The sequence below is a fragment of the Pelecanus crispus genome, chromosome 2 (genome assembly GCF_030463565.1).
Source record: "Pelecanus crispus isolate bPelCri1 chromosome 2, bPelCri1.pri, whole genome shotgun sequence".
Classification (NCBI taxonomy): Eukaryota; Metazoa; Chordata; class Aves; order Pelecaniformes; family Pelecanidae; genus Pelecanus; species Pelecanus crispus.
In genome coordinates, this window is record NC_134644.1 from 36617145 (window position 1) to 36633666 (window position 16522).

At 44.7% G+C, this 16522-nt stretch overlaps 1 protein-coding gene across 1 annotated transcript in view; it reads left to right on the forward strand.

The window, feature by feature from the left end:
- Positions 1-10794: 10794 nt before the first annotated feature.
- The window catches only part of NUP42 (nucleoporin 42), a 223017-nt gene continuing 217289 nt past the window's right edge, over positions 10795-16522 (forward strand). The window contains exon 1 of the mRNA XM_075705580.1: positions 10795-10809. The gene's annotated coding sequence lies outside the window, so the exon portion shown is untranslated. The remainder of the gene's footprint in view (positions 10810-16522) is intronic.

Below are 16522 nucleotides of genomic sequence, written 5' to 3' on the forward strand. Positions count from 1 at the left end.
AGTGTCAATCCTGAGGCTACCAGTACCCAGGCTTCCAATCCCAGCTCTCTCCAAAAACACCAGTAACGAAGCAATCGGGACAGTTCAGCAATCAGTGTCTTGATATAATCCTTCCTCTTTGACAGCCAGTAGGAAATAAATCACTCACTGGAGCCGGCTACAAATACACAACCTAGGCACAGATAGCATCCCTAAAAAAGGATGTGAAAGACAAAGACTAATCAAGGATTCTGCAGCTGTCAGAGGAAGGTATTTTCTATGGTAGAGAAAATACCTCATTTTCCCGAGTATTTCCCATGCGATTTTAGCTTCTTGCCAACTGTAAACATAGAGCCTGGAACCCAAGAGAACTCTAGAGGTTCTGTGAATTTTCAACATCATTAAGCATAGGATTAAATTAAGTTGGAAGCAAAATCAAGCCTTCTGGTGTCTAGTATATCTATTCTCACATGAAGGTTAGGTGAGGTGAAGGAGAGATGCAAGTGGCCAGGAGAAAAGCCATATAAAATTTCATCTTTTGACATAGTCTAAATGGAAAAGCTGGAATTGAAATCAAAATAGTGAAATAGCAGCTTCAAAGCATTTATTGACAGCAATAGGTTTAGCTTAGAAAAAGTCTCTTACACTCCAAATATTTTTGTCGGTACTTTGCTGATGTAGGAATGCTTTACAATACTCTTAGGAGAGGATGAAGCCTCCTCTGATGATGGATCAAACCACACAGAGGGTCTGGATCAATGTTTGGGAAAATACAGATTAGGTTTTTTTGTGATGTTTGAGGATGAGCATTACCAATCCCTTTCTAGCTATTAGAGACACCTATTAGAGCTTGACACATGCATAGTCACATTTAAATTTCAGGTCAGCAGGTTTAGAAATCTATCAGCAGAGTGCTCTGTCCAAAGTATGCTGCCTATTGATGAACATTTCTGAAACATGCACTGATTTCAAAGGTAATAAATATATTTTTACTCCAACTTTTAAGTGCTTCACTCTGCAATTTATCTCATCACCCCTCTAAAAAAGCTGATGAGACTGACAGCTCGTTATTATTTTTTATTGCCTTTTTAGTGATGATAGCATTAGAATTTGTCACCTTGGGAAGACACAGGGATATTCAAGTTGCAGGAACTTTATGTTTAAGGTTATAATTTGCTTTGAAGCACCATGCCCTAAGACTTCAGAAAGAATTTTCCTCTGCAGTAAGGAAGGGATGGAGGAAGAGAAAAAAACAGCTGTAATGTTGCAAGTTGTGGTAGCTGATCTCACAGTATAAAAATACCTTGGAAGCTGTACCTGAATTTATCTTAGTATTTACTGAAGCCAAACCCTCTACTACCAAAGATTTAGTAACTGCAATTTGCAAATGACTGCTGAGTCTTACATCACTGACCATACTTCTTCATCATACTTTTGCTGTTGTACATTTTTGCACACCATGTGTTAAAGACAAGACAATTGAGATATTACAAAAGAATTTGATAAGTCTTTCTGCTCCCTGGGCTCTCTGCTGTTATTCCCATCAGATGACTAATGCACAAGCAGGACAAACTGAAACCAGTCTCTAATTAGCTAAGCTAATTAGTTCCAGTAAAATAAGACCCAAACCTTTCCACTATTGTAGGGGGAAAAAAACAAAAGTAATTTCACTTCCCACTCCTAGTTTCCCCAGTTAAAACTGATCTCATCTCCTGGTATTTACGCACCTTGGGAGGTTAACAGAATCAAGGAAACAGGGAAATCCATGGGCATAAAAAGGCAGAAAATATCCAAAGGGATGCTCTCCTTTATGACTACAGCGTGTACATGTGTCTGTAGCTCACCTATTAGCTCTTTCTAATTCATTTGGATGTAGAATGCATTATTCTGATATTATTTTTGCCAAAACTAAGCCTCTACAGTTTTTTTGCCTACATCAAAGGAGATTGGAAGTTCTTAAAAATTGAATGTTATGAGCCTAGTTTTCATTCATTACTTAGTAGGCAATTTTAAAAAAAGGAACAAAACATCTGGATTCTTTGGGAGTTGTCTTATCTCCAGTAATGTATGTGTGATACAGACTGTGTTATACCAGCCCTTCCCCAAGATAGCTTCCACCTTCCAATGAGAAACAGATGGACAGACTCAAGACTAGCCCAAGGCTCAGTCATATCCAAGACTGCTACCCAAGGAGAGACCCTGAACTGTACTTGAGCAGCGCACCAGCAAGTGGAGCAAAGGCTGGCGTGCGCAGGGGAAGGCAGCAAAGGCAGCCGGTGCCAGGACATGGAAGAGGAGCAGTGGGAAGGGGGCCTGGGAGGTACATTGCATGAGCAGGGACCAGGCCACAGTGGGTGGGTGAGTGGATACGGACAAGAGGTGTCAGACGGAAGATTGCTTGGTTGGTTGGAGATACCGATGACGCCTTCAGAAAGGTCGGGGAAGGGAAGTTCCCAGAGCAGCTGAGCTTGTCCCCAACAGTTTTGTCCCCTTTGTGCTCTCTGCTGCAGCTGGGTGAGGTCATTCCCCCTTCCTTTTCCTCTCTGCTTTTGTGGTGAAGTGACATCTTTGGCTCCAAACCGGACAAGGGCAGAGCAGACTGTGTGATTATTTCCTTCCCAGGTCAGGTCTCTGTCACAGAGTACAAGACTGGGGCTGTCTTCAGACTTTTCAAGGCCACCAACACAGAGATGATGGAGGACCCACAGCCCCCAGTGGCAGAGGAGCTGCTGCATTTCTGCTAAGTGACTTAGACAATTTTTGCGCCCAACACACCATCCTGCAAAAGAGGAAAGAGGAAAGGTGTGTTCACAAGGGAAACACTGCCCTGTGGTCAGGGGCTGTCCCCATGGTTTGAAGAAGCAGAAGGCACAGCTCTCCAGTACACGCAAGAAGCCAGCTCAGTGTTTCCTCTAGTTCCCCTGGTTTCTCTTCAAATATTCATTTGGAAATCCCATATTCCCAACACAGACACTTCACACTCAATAAAGAAGCCTTTACAAGAAGGGAAATGGCAGCCTGGCTAGCTGGGAGATGTGGAGGTTGGTCCAGCAGAAATGGGTTGGTGATTTCAGGCCAGCTTTATCCTCAGCCTGACAAAATCTGCTGCTTATATTTAGCATAAATCCAATATCATTTAGGCTGCCTTGGCTGGATCTGCACATCTGTGTTTCAGGCTGTGGTCATAGCACAGAACAGCCACGTAGCCCCACGTTCATCCTTGTGGGGCACATCTTGGTGGTGTTTGGGGGTGCCTTTGGTGGGCGTGGACTAGGTTGCTTTCAGAGGAAACTTAACCAGGTGCTGTGATCCGGGTGTGCAGAGAGGAAAATGTACTTTAAGCCTTTCTGGGAATGCAAAAGCCCAAATGGATGACTGGGGGCATTCATCTGAAGAACCAGACTAGCCCTGCTTTGGAGTAAAGGGGTGAATTGCATACAGTGAAGGTGCAGCGGCCCCAGCATTGACATCTTTGATCCATGGGTCCACTGCTGTCACACACACACCCCAAACTGGACAATTCAGAGAACAGGGAAATGTACAGAAATCCCTTTCTCTCCTTGTCTCTGCTTTGAGTTACGGCCTTGAGAAGATAAAGGGCACTTTGGGGTACCTGACAGTGGTGCAGTTCAGGGGCAGTGAGCATGCTATAGGTAAGCAGAAATTTCTCATATATGTGACTGTTAACCAGTCACCTTTAGTCAGTACAAATTCAGCATAAAGCCAGCAAAGATGAGTAGGGATTAGAGAGAGAGAAAGTAGGACCTGTTGCATCCTGTAAACAGTGGCGCTAAGGCACTTGGGACAAACACTAAAACCATCATATGAAAATATAACTGCTCAAGCCAAAACAAGACCTGACAATACATTTGATATACCAGAAAGAAGCCTGCTAGAGAATTCATGATATAAGAAGCTAGGAGAAATAAGGATAAACTATAATTAGGTATTATACAATCAGAGTATGTGATGCCGCTTGCATCCAGAAACATATTTTTAATCAATCTTCCCCATATTACACATTTATAAAGCTTTTAAAAAGCTTAGCAGTTCAGTTGTTTATAACTATAAATCACCAGTTGTGTCAGTGGCACTGCAACCCCACAAACAAAACCTCAGCTGTTAAACGAGCAGAATCCCGACCGATCTGACACATAATTTAACTTGTCTGGTGAAAGCCTCCAATCTGTCTCGTTCCCAAGTTATTTGGAGGCAACAGCCGATAACTGCAGCTCTGCTTGTGCAGATAAAAATGTGACTCCGAGCCATCCGTAAAAACGGAAGCCTACCGAGCCTCCTTTCCTGCTGCGTGCGGCGCGTCCGCCCCTCGCCCAGCTGTGAAACCATTGCCCAGAGCAGGATGTGAAGCTGACCCTGAGGTCGGACAGACGCCGGCAGGCACCCCCGCCACGGGCCATGGATGTTCCCCCCTCAAGACAGCTGCATCGTTCTCCCCAGGCCCAAGGAGCGTTCAGACGCCGGCAATCGGCGGGGCAATCAGATTGCTGAGCCCCGAAGCGCTACAGGCAGCCTCGGGGAGTTGTTCTCCATGTCAAGCAAGGGCTGTGTGCCAGGGAGAGGAACAAACCTCGCAAGCCTAGATAGCTCCCAGGAAGGACAAAAGGTTCAGCCTGGAGCAAAAGCTCAGCTAAATCTATTGTATTTCAGGCAGCTCAGCCATGGCACTAAAATACCTGACACACTGCAGCAAACCGAGCCAGGATGCCTTTTCCTAGGACTAACCGTTTTCTTAGCTACTACTTTCTTTTTTCCATTTCTGTGAGAATTCATGGAGTTTTAAACACTATTTAAATGGAAATGTCAAGTACTAGCAAACTGCAGTCATGGCACCTAACACAATGCAAGGTAAAGCTGGTTCTCCAGCATGTTACTACATGAAAACCCTACGGCACTGTAGGAGAAAAACAGTAATCAATAAAATACTATTGCGTGTGGCACTTAAAACAAAAGGCAGTATCCTTCAGAGAGCAGCACTTAGAGAATAGACTTCTTCCATGAACATGCTGGTACTCAGACCTCATTAAATAAAAACACTATTGGATTAATTAGTTAATGTCTGGTAAGCCCTTTGAAGAAATATGGTATTGTGTATATCAGTGCCAGCTGTTATTTAATTCAGGGATAGTGGGGCATATTCTGTATTTGACTGTGCCAGTACGATTGTTGAAGCCCCTTGGCTTCAACTGTGAGATCTGAATAAAGACAGGGTATAAGATCAGGGCAGGATTTGGCCTTTAAACTGTAAAAACACTGCTTTTCCCATCTGCAATCTCATCCTGAGTTTAAATTCTACCCCAAAGCAGATAAAACAAACTTTTCTTATACAAACATGAGGTGTATTACACCCACGGAAAGCAGTTTTCCCTTGCCTACAATTTCCACACAAGCCATAAAACAGTACAAGGTACTCTGAGAGGGAAGCAAGTTCAGGCAGCTCCAAGACACACAAAACATGAATATGGCAGAAGTATTATAGAATAGAGGTACGGGCAATAGGGGAGTTATTACGCTATGAAAGATGCATACCCAGACTATGCTGGCTCCTAACGGTTCTGCACAAAAATCAGTGTTAGACACATCTGTGCCAATGTCACAAGATAAGACAGATAAACACCATAAAATGCAACCCATACAGTCCCATAAGTGTGCTTGAGAGGATTGTGTTGAGGCAGGAAAATACTGGCTAGAAAGCTATCAATAAATATAAATTCTCCTACAAAGATAATGTCAGATATCACCTCTAGTCCTTCATAGTATTTATACCCTCCTTTACGTTGGTCTTCACATGTTTCTTAGCCAAAAATTTGAGTGTGAAGCTCTCCAGTATACCTATACAGGAGGGTGCCTAAAGTCCAAAACAAGTGAGGGATGCCAGGCTTTGGGTTTGGTTTTGTCCTCCAGAGAAGTGCTGTAAGGACAGGAACAGACACCTCCTGCCAGCAAACATCTGTCACCGGTAGTGGTCCCTGGCCACACAGTTATGACTCTACCCTATAGAGAAACCAGCTGTGCAATTTGTCTAAAGAGGACACTGCCTAAGCCATTTAACCTCTGCACGCAGACAACATTTGGAAAGCTCAGCCCCCCGGCATTTCTGTTCAGACAAGGCGTGGCAGGCATCTTCCTGTGTGTGAAGTCAGTACAGATCTCAGTTCTTCGGAGATGCCACAAATAATTACATATATATATAAAATTATATGTATTATCTCATTAATTATAAATGATATCTTTATATACTGCAGGTTATGTCAACTGTTTACTGCTTAGAGTTTGCCTGTATTTGCAAGTCAAGTGCATAGACTAAGAAAGAGAAATTCATTAGTATATGGTGCTAATTTTAAATTCTATTCTTTAATAACCCCAAGAAAGGACAATCTGATATCCAAGGAAGAGGAACTTATTCATGATAAACAAGTATAAAAGATTGGCTCTGTTTGGAGTTAAATTTGAGTGTCCTGGGATTAATAAACCTGAAGGCTCTACCTATATGTAAATGTACCTCTCTGTCTATTCAACTACAACTTCAAAGAAAACAAAATCTTTCTTTAATTTTTCCCCCCCTGAACAAATGCAAAGAGTGAAACGAATCAGATAACTCAGAAAAGCCAAACTATGAAAAATAGATTTAATTACTGAACCAAAAGGCCGGACCATTCAAGAATCCATGCTTCCAATTTATTACCTCGTGAAACTCAAAAAGTCTTTGTGTTCCTATGTTAACTCTCTCCATCCGTTATTCATCACAGATGCCAAGCTAGACAGTTTTCATGTCAGATTTCTCCTAAGCAAGCTGCAGCAGCCCACCGTGCCGGCGAGGTGGCAGGGGACAGCAGGGCTGGTGCAGCACAGGTGTGTGCTGAGGACAAGGGGCTGCACCAACCCACCCCCACCTTTCTCAAACAGGAGCATCCCAGGTGAGCAGGCTGCAGGGCACAGCACATTAAGTCTCCTGCCTGTGGGAGCAGGGATGAGTTTTGCTTCTCCCTGAAAGGCGAGCTGTGCCATTTTGGGCCCCGATACTTGCCTACCGTTACATAAAGCAACTCCTTGTAGGATTTTATCCCAGGCTTCTTCATATTCTTGCACTACTAAGATGTTTGGAGGAAACTCAGAGAGAGATAGGAGCAAATAAAGGAAGAAGACAGATTAAAAGGCTCCAAGGATACTTTACTGTTCTGTCAGATAAAGGCACATCTTGACACTGTGCCTTCTACATTCCCCATCATCTTCATTCTGTCCCTATGGCCTTGGGTGTTAATTGCCCCATATTTCTGCTGGTGCCCACACCCCCTGCTCCCTTCCTCTCCCAGCAGCTAACATTCTCTTTCTTCCCTGCAAAGGACTGCAATTCCCCCCCTTCATTATCATTCCTTTTCTTTTCTTCCTCTTCCAGAGTATCATTTTTTAAAGGCTGTCCTGGGAGGCTGGGAAGAACCAAGACCTTTTTGTGTGTGTGTCTGTGTGTGCATGTACATATACTTGTGTGTGTGTACACGTGTGTGTAATATTCCCCACTCTCACGAGCAGCAGAAATGCATCATCCTTCACTGTGGTCCAAGAGGATAAGGAGTGGAAAGAGGGCAGACCCCTGGGGACATGCAAGATCCCACAACTGAGGCAGGAGAACAGGAGCAATCAGGGACTGAAGCCCCCAGTAAGTCCACCCCAGAATCCCAACAAATCCCATGTCATATGGTGTCAGCTCACAACCCAGTGTCCTGGATAGTTCCAGCCTGGGAAATAAGCCAGGTGGGACATGTAGGCTGGCCCATTTCTTTGCCACTGATATTTCAGAACCGGCATTTCCCAGATAATTTTAGTTTGCTTTACAAGTTGATCCCAAGAGCAGGGGGAAATTCTGTTTTTTCTCTTAACAGCATTATGCAATGTTGTATTGAACTGCACACATACAGCCGGAGGAAAAACTAGGCTTAGCAAGTACTTCTTGGCAATCAGTTTTTAAACAGATGTTCAGCTGTCGTAAGATGCATTGTGGTAGTGGGCTGGGCCCTAGTACAATGCACAACCAAGGATGTAGTGACAATTGTACAGGATTAATTAAACTTCCTGAATGACCTCACTTAAAGGCTCTGCAGAGACCAGATAAGAATCACACAGCTTGGCCAAGAGCCTTAAAAGGGAAAGGAAAGGGAGGGAAAAGGATTTTCCGTAAATGTGCCCTTCTTTCTCCGGTTCAGGTTGTGGAACAGCACCTGCAGGGCCTGGCAGAGAAGGGGGCACGGCTGCTCTTTTAAACAAAGAGAGATGAACGGGTCAGATGGGCAAGAAGATGGCCACAGGCAGCCCTGCGACCTTACAGCAGTGCACAGAGCAAGATCCTCTCCCTGCTTCCCCAGCAGTCCTGCTGCCCTCGCCCCTTGTTGTGTTGCACTTACACAGCACTTTCTTCCCATTCCAGGATCCTAGGGCATGGAAAGACCCACCAACATAAAGCTAGGGGCACCTATGCTGCAAATAATGTAATTTCCTAGCTCACTCCCTTGATTCCCTGATCACCCACACCTCATAAATGCATTAAAAGCCAGCTCAGCCCAGCTGACAATAATCATCCCACAGCCTGAAAGCAGGAAAGAAACCATTACAAATTTGGCTCCTTCCTCCTATACCAAAACTTCCAACACTACCCTAGCTGTCTTTGCAACCTGAAAACACCCCACAGATGCCCACTTTCCACTTTGCAGGATACACAAGCCATACAACCTGGTGTCGTGCTACTAAAACAGCATCTGGCAGGCTGTGATGCTGCACTTGGGCACTCTGAACTGCCAAGGTACTGCAAAATAATGACATCTTGGGTCATGAAGGAAACAGATACTAGGGAGCTAAACAGGGCCAGGACATGAACTTGAGCACTGCCCATACTGTTGAATTCTCAACAGGCTCCCTGGCCCAATTGTGTCTCCCAGGCAATGCCCAGGCTCACTTCAGGGGACACCACAAAGTAGTGACTATTCTTAAGAGAGAAGATGGCCAAGGCTACTTTGTTCTGGAGAGAAAGAGCTCATGATCCATCAGCTGTGCCACATCCCCTTGGGATGGCCAGGACATGGACCATTTTACCTGTTTATCAGTGTAACCATATGAGGCCCAGAGATGTCCCCTGGTACTGTTCTCTGGACATGAGCCACTTTACATGCCTTCACCTGGGAATGAGGAATTGCTCCCGGGGGCCAGATGCCTCTAGCAGCATAGCTGTAGCCAAAGGTATTCCAGTGCTCAGCTTCCTTTGATTTCAGGCACACAAGTACCCTAAAAAAAAATAGAGGCTGAATTTTACCGTAATGCTGGGAGCGTGATTTCATGTCACAGTTAACATCACGCTCCACTGGGATGCTCCTGCTCTCCACCACCCTCACATCAGTTTTGGTGGCTCCGTTTTCCATCACACCAATCAACTTACCAAGCAAGGGCATGATCACTGGGTGCCTGGCTAGGGAAGCAGTGTGGCATGCAGCCAAAGATGGCGTGAAGGAGAAAGGGGATGCTCCTTTCCACAGCAGGCAGCAGATGGATTGCCTTAGATGTAAGAAGCTCCACTGGAGAAATAAGTGATATTTGTAGTTCCTAGGGAATAACATGGCTGCCGTTCCTCTCTGCCTAGTGTTGCTTGCTGTGTCCAACAATGCCTGGAGAAAATATGCTGCCAAAGAGTTTGGTCTGCACAGCTTTCCCATCAGCATCCTGCTATGTGCACCAAGTGCCAAATGGAGTCCTTAGGCTCTACTCATACAGCACTGCTGCAGACATCGAAAGAGGTTTTGCCCACAGAACCTATGGAAAGACAAGTTCAGAAAATTAACCACAGAACGGAAAATATTCTCCTGCACAAATTATATTTCTCAGTGTAGGAAATACCTTTGGCCTTTCCCACCCACAATCCTGAATACGAAACCACTGTGTCAGGAGAGCGATCACAGAGGAATGTTCGGTCATCTTAATGCTTTTAATATTACACATATATCTAATGTATTTACATTCTGTTCTTACTGTGTTATATATAATACAAAGGGTTGTGAAATACTGCTGGAGAAGGTAAAAGACTAGAAGAGTTAAATAACTTGCTGAAGTCCCACAGCAAGTCACTGATAAGAATCAAGAAGAGAATCCATGTGAAACAGCAAAACAGAGCAGAATCCAAAGTGACTGGCAAGATGCCTATTGATTTCAAAGGGACCACAATTTAATCCCTGTGGTCTTGACTTCTAACCTGCCCTTCTTGTGGCACAGCAGATTATCAGCTGAGAAACTGCTCCATTTCAGGCTGATCAGCATGACGATGCATGTGACCTGCATCTTGATAGGCAAGTTATGATAAATGTATTTTTTAATACAGTTTAACAAAATAGGTCTAGTAGATACTAGAACCATCAAAAATGTGGTGAAAATGTTTTCCTAGATTTACTTGCTTTATGTGATCTAGGATCCAAGTCCCTGCTATTCTTACACAGCCCAAAAGTCCAGAAAATGTATAATTTGCTGCAGCAAAATGCAGTAAGTTTCCTTCCCAAATAAGGAGTTCACCCCATGAAATTTAGATAGCACATTCAAATAGGGTTAAACACTTTCATTTAATCTTTAACGTGGGTTTAATTACTTGGGCTTGATCTCCTGGAGTTTTCTCTTCACAATTAGACACCACAAGGAGATCATCAAGGACAAGAAGAAAGGAAGAGCTGTGGATGTCACTATGCTCGTTACGGGGCATCTCTCCTCAGTAAGATAATAAAGAAAATGGCCAACACATTGTGCTGCTTCTGTAGCAAAATGAGATGAAGAGGAGAGCCATCCGTACTTGACAACACACCTCTTGTAGGAAGGCAGTGGCTAGCCTGGGTACCAAAACACCCCAGCCCTTGAGCACCTCCGAAGCATGGGTAAGAAAGCCAGCCTTTCTCTCCCAGACCAACCCTTCCTGCAGCAAGAGGCAAGTGCAGAACTGCCCCTGGCAGCCCCAGAGAGCTGCTTCCTTTCTCCATGCCCTGGGCCAGCTCTGGCCCCGCACTGGGAACATACGAGCCAAGCTTCCAACAGGAGAAAAAATGGCTGGGGATACCAGCAAACACTGAGCCCATACCAAGAGGGCCTGATGGGCAGCACTCATCGTTTTCTTTTCACGGTGAGAAAATAGCAGTAACACATCCTCTGCATGGTCACAAAATAACCACGTCTGTGCCTGTTGTTGCTTGCTGTTAAAAAGATACTGTTCTTGGAAAAGAACACTGCAGAATACACATTTTCTGCTTTGTTTTCCACGTACGGGGCTCAATTTATCTTTAATTCCTTTAAAAGCACACGCACAAACACACTTAGTGACCTTGTGCAGATTCCCAGCTGAATGCTTTCTGCACAATGCCCAGGCTTTACCTGTAATAATGTCTCTTAACTGGAAAAGGAACAATAGGAAACAAAAATTATTAATAATTAAACTATAATTCAGTTGTTAAAATGAGTGTGTTAACCTGCTTGCAGTGGAGGAACAGAGAACGCTCTTTCCCATGGATGGAGAACCTGAAAGCGGAGTCCAGCTCCTGAACAGACGTGTCTCCAGCGGTGCCAATGCCTCTATAAATTAATCCGTGTAAACCCAAGGTTAAAAGGCTGATCTATGCCCTGCAGCAGAGCAATGGTTAGAGGCCCCTGTCAGCCTAGAGATTCAGGTAGAAACAGCCCCAAGGTTCAGAGATCTTTAATCCCAGCTCAGGCCTGTGATTAAAAATAAAAAGCAGAAACCTTTATCTTACAATAAAAAGCATTCACAGTTTAAGCAATTGTTGTTTGATCCATAGGACTTACAGTGAAAGAACATGATCCTTCAGAACTTATTCAGATGAAGTTCTCACAAACTCAGCAGAGGTTTTCACCAGGAGGTTAAAACAATTCTCCTTCAGTACGGTTTTAAAAATTATATTTATAACAAAACAAGCAACAATAAAATACATTGAAACCTCATGAAGAATTTAGATAAAAATGAACTTCTTCATCTGTGCTCAAACTGTCTTGGATGAGATGAGACTTAGAAACCCTAGGAACGGCCCAGAACTCAGCATTCTCAGATTTAGGAGAAAAAGGGAAGGAAAGAAAAGTTAGGCAAGTTTCTTCCACTGGGGGTTTTTGGGGTTTTTTTGTTTTGTTTTTGCTTTCTGGTGGTTTGTGGTTTGTTTGGGGGTTTTTCTGGGTTTTTTTTTTTTCCTTTCCTGAGCTCTTTTACTTAAAAAAAAAAAAAAAGAAAAAAAAGAAAAAAAAGAAAGAGTAATTTGCTCAGGGAAAAAAACCCAGTTTTGCTAAGAGAATTCCATCCCAGATTTGACAAAGCAATTTTGGTGTTATTTTGGACAAGCCCCCCGTGTTTTTCCAACCTCCGCATTTAGGCTGTTCCATCAACCTTCTGTTGCACACTGATGTCCCTGCCACTACACAAGCACGCACCCTCATCTGGCTCAATCCTTCCCTGTGCTGCAGAGCCCCAGCACCATCCCCGTGCACGCTGATTTCCAATCCTTGGCAATTGCCTTTCCACATGCCGTGATGCTCCTCTTGGTTGATGCTCCTCCAACAATCCCAGAGATTTTTTCAGTGTTGTTTTCACACAGGTAGGCAGCTAAGTTCCCCCACAGTTGATGCTGGCACCTGCTGAGCAGCAGGCTCTCTGGGGCGTTCTGTGGATTTAGTCTATCATTAGATAAGACCAAGCCCATTCCAGTCAAGAAGAAAGTATTATATTCACAGCATCAGCATGAGACAAAATAAATATTTGCAGGTTTTCTTGTGGCTGAATTAGTTAGCTATTATGCCGACACTTCATTTTTCTAACCTAGAAAGCAATTATTTTAGTATCCAATCCCAACATCATATGTATAATCTTTAATGTAGAAAGCAAATTACTACAAATAGGTAAGACGCTCTCTGCAGGCAGAAGGGCATGTTGCTCAGAGTAGCTACATCCTTACCTCCCCCCAGTAAGCTGTATTAACTGCTCTGACACCTCTTCACCACAGATAATAACCCCACTAACAAGCACCTGACTCTGCCTAAGTACCTGTTAAAAGTGTCACTGTCACTCCAGTGGGAGCTCTGCTTAATGCTCCTTTCCCGGTGATGGGGAGCAGCTCAGCACAAACAGATGGTTCTCTCCCCTGCTGCAACCTTCTTGCAATGAGCCGCATGCTCCTGCTTTTCCATGTCCTATAGCGTGCTTGGTTTTTCTGCCACGCTCCTTAGAGATGCTGGCAGGATACAGTCCCAATCCTGAGGAGCTGGGAAGCCCTCTCACATTTGCCAACAGGAGTGGAATAGGGTATCAAAGCATTTAAATTGACGTTGCATAAGAATTCCCAAATGCTTTCAATATTTCAGTGAAAGACAAGAGGGGGATAGCAATATACTTCAGCTGCACTTCTCAAGAAGAGGCAGAAAGGGTGTTCAGCCACAGCTTTTCCAGGGTCTTCCTTCCTTTTAACAGCACGTTCTGCCCTGCGAGACTTTGGTTAGCAGCAGTGCCCAGCTCAGGAAACATGGGTGCAGTGCAATGGACCTGTGAAAAGCTGTGATAAACACAGGGCAGGGGGCAAGCAAAAGAAAGAACCAACTGGATTTTTATTCTAGAGCTATTAGTTCTGCCAGCTAGCACAAATTTAAAGAAGAAACAAAACAGCAGTCAGAGGGAAACACCTGCAGCCCTTTGAGAGTCCCTCAGCTTTGACTTTTAACTTCTTTGTTTCACCAGTTTAAATTAAGCAATTAGTCAGTAACGTGCTGCCATTTTTTTTTAATGCTCCTCCAAAGAAATGTTACCCATGAGCCTTTGATAAGACCATGGCACACAAAAGGCACACAGGAGCTGGCTCCAAAATTTGTCGTTGTCACATTTAAGGGATAAAAAGCCTTTTCTCTGCCATAGGGGTGGGGAAAAGCCGAGTATTTGAATCAAATTAGCCTGCTGGTTGCCTAAGAAAGATAAGTGCACGCAGAGTATATTGACCACATACTGTTCATGCAGGGGGTTGATAGGGAACATATGTGAAGACTTGGTGGTGCTGAAAGGATCTGAAGACTCCCTTCTCCCCACCAGTGAGCTTTCTTTTGGCTGCACAGTTTGAACCTGGTTCAGTCCCTCTATTCCTGTGATCTCCAGCACCACGCCTGTGCAACCGCTGCTAGATTTTCCCCATGAAAGCAAGAAGTTTTACATAATCTGTCTCCTGGAAACATTCATCTCAGCAGTCCTTCTCCTCCCGTGGGTGTCTTCTCTAAATCCTGTGGCGGACTCTGCATTTTTTAATCCCCCAGCTAATTCTGCATTGGCTTAAGTGATGCCTGGGAATAGGAAACTTTCTCCAGTGGGGAAAAGGAGAGAAAAACAGAAGTTAAAGCTCATTTTAAAACGTTTTTTTAACATCTGGGTGTTAAGAGTCCACCAAGACAGCATCAAACTGCATATTTCTTCAACAGTAGCTAGCACTAACGCCTCAGCTCTGTTCCCCTTAGACCGAGGAGCTTTGTGAAGCAGAAGACTTTTCCTGTGAGACCTCACTTCCTGGGAAGGTTTATTTCCCCACAGCCTGAGATCTGAGACCACATGCCTGGAAGTGGAGAAGGGAGCCTTCCGTTCCATCTTAACGCTTCGTACCACACAAACCACTAACCTACAAACTTCCCTGACTGGCCATGTTTACCCCAGCTGCACATCGCACTTTCCAGGACACTAGAAAGGCCATGGGAACATTTCGTGAACATTTTGAGGGCATGTGCTGTTGTGTTTATGGGTTGAACATCCTCAATATCTCACATCAAGCAGAAGCTAAAATGGGCCTCAGTTGCAGCATGCGCTGTATCTTACTGTGTCATGAACCCCATGGGGCAAAGTCAGGCTCATTCAATGACCCCTGCGTCCCTTTGATATCTATGCAACAACAAAAGTCACTCAGTCTTCTACCTGCATTTAATGCACTGGGTTCATTTTAAAGCTATCTTTGAATTAATGCAACACAGCTGCAAATGCAAAACCTTAAACTTCTCCACTGAGGCTTTAAAGAAGGCAATTACAGCATAAATATAATGCGAGTGACAATTCCTAGCAGAAACAACATTTTAAAGCCACAAGTAAGTGTACTTTTTGTAACTTAAATTTAAAAGCACATAAGGAATGAAGATCAAGCTGGCATCACATGCAATCACAAATTAAAACTGGCCCAAAACCACAAAAACTGAGGCAGAGGAATACAAAGTTATATCTCTGCATGTCTGTTTAACCTCCCCAAGGCGGAGGAGCTGCCACTGCCTCTGCCACCTCCCTCCACAGCCTCTGGCCACCCTTAGGGGACAACAAGTGCAAGCAGCTTTGCCAGGAGGGGTCCAGAGCAGCTCCAGGTGGCCTTGTGTGGAAGTGACAGACACTTTCCTCTGCCCCCTCCCCTCCTCCATTTGCTAGCCACTGTGTTTCATGGTCCTGCATTTGGGTTTACGCCTGTAGACCTGGCAGATTTAGCCCCAATGCCCCAGGAATGTTGCATTGCATCGCACCCACAAGCCCTGGGCCAGGGAGGATTAAAGGGGGAAGCAGAAGATTTTCCAGAGGAAAGGCCCTATAAACAACCTTTTGGGAAGAAAGCCAGGCTCAGATTTGTGTCTGTGGTCCTAAGCTGAGAATAAAGGGAAACTCCAAGCGCTGCAAGAGCAACATTTGCAGGGTGAGTGCGCCGCACCCCTGCTACACTGCAGGACAGCTAAGTCACCTCTGTGGTGACAGCCCCTGTCCTCTGCAGCTCTCAGCCCACTGCTGAGGGGCTTTGGTTCTCCTCTGTCTTCTTCTGCTGATGTCTGGCTGATGTGAGACCAGTCCTGAAAGCATTAGGGACCATGTCTCCCCGGCACTCTCTTGCTCCCCGTGTGCCAATGCCAAAATGCCCGTCCACCTTGCATGCCCCAGGAGCAGGGTGCTTCCCTTTGAGGTCTGCACCAAATCCCATCCACTTTTGACAGACATCTATAGGATTAACATTGCCTAGTTTAGCTGGAGGACGCAATTCCCGCACAAAAAGCACAATCATTTGTGACTGAGCTGATTGATTTGTACTCATCAACATGTAAATGGTCCAGAATAGCTACACAGGTCTTCCTCAATGTCGCACATGGTAAAGGGCTTAACTGCTTGAAAGCTTGTCTTCCCCCCCCAGCTAAACCCTGGATATTGCCTTCTATTAGAAAAATGGCTTCTCCTATGGCTCTGGACCATATGGCTGTGTTACTGTTATTATTGGGATTAAGGACTTTCAGCTACCTGCTGAAAACACCTGGTCCCTGCCTGTCCCCTGCCCTGTCCCCACCACTGCAGGCTGTTCCGGGAGCGGACTGTGTCCCCAGGAGAGGATGAATTTCTCTACCCAGCCTCAGAGCTGTGGACAAGGTGGGCTGGCTATGCCACCAATTATTTATTTGGGATGGGCCAAGCTTCTCAGGAAGCTGAGAAACCTGCTCTTTCCATATGAGATGAGGCTGACACCAA